At 41.5% G+C, this 732-nt stretch overlaps 1 pseudogene; it reads left to right on the top strand.

Moving 5' to 3' along the window:
- The first annotated feature begins 291 nt into the window (after positions 1 to 291).
- On the top strand, positions 292 to 409 carry LOC135051400 (5S ribosomal RNA; annotated as a pseudogene).
- The last annotated feature ends 323 nt before the right edge of the window (positions 410 to 732 follow it).

Raw genomic sequence — 732 nt, 5'->3', positions numbered from 1 at the left:
CTGGGCGAACGCTGGGTGTGCTTGTGACGTCAAACCAGGAACGACAAGCACTGAACTGATCGCAGATGCCGAGTAAGTCTGGAGCTACTCAGAAACTGCTACGAGGTGTGTAATCGCAATATTGCGATTACTTCGGTCTATTTTAAGATGCTAAGATTCACTCCCAGTAGGCGGCGGCTTAGCGTGAGCAACTCTGCTAAAATCGCCTTGCGAGCGATCAACTCGGAATGAGGGCCATGGTTTGTGTCAAGTACAAAATGCAGAAGTGTTTCTCCCATTCTTGAATTAACTGCCCACGGCCATACTATCCTGAATACGCCCAATACCGTCCGATCTCGGAAGCTAAGCAGGTAAGGCCTGGTCAGTACCTGGATGGGACACCAGCTGGGAATACTAGGTGTCGTGGGCAATTTTTCAAAAAACAAACATCCCATATATACTACCATAGGATCCATCTTTAGATCCTGTTACTGTCAACAGAGATTGTCAGTTAAAGATATTACATACAGTAGTTACAAACCACTCAGTGGTCAATCAGATTCCTTTTCATTAATATAGGAATCCACAATACATTCCACAGATTTTCACCTGCAGTTAATTCTGCAACTTGAACCTTATGTGTTAAAAAGGCAATCAAGTTTTTATATAATTGTTCTAAGACAATAATGTCAGATTTTATTGGGGAATCAATTAAAGGTTAAGTTTTATATTATTGGCACATTCAGAATTTTT

Source organism: Pseudophryne corroboree, chromosome 2 (assembly GCF_028390025.1).
Source record: "Pseudophryne corroboree isolate aPseCor3 chromosome 2, aPseCor3.hap2, whole genome shotgun sequence".
NCBI lineage: Eukaryota > Metazoa > Chordata > Amphibia > Anura > Myobatrachidae > Pseudophryne > Pseudophryne corroboree.
Note: the sequence above shows the minus strand (reverse complement) of the source record. Positions and strands in the feature narration are given on the sequence as shown.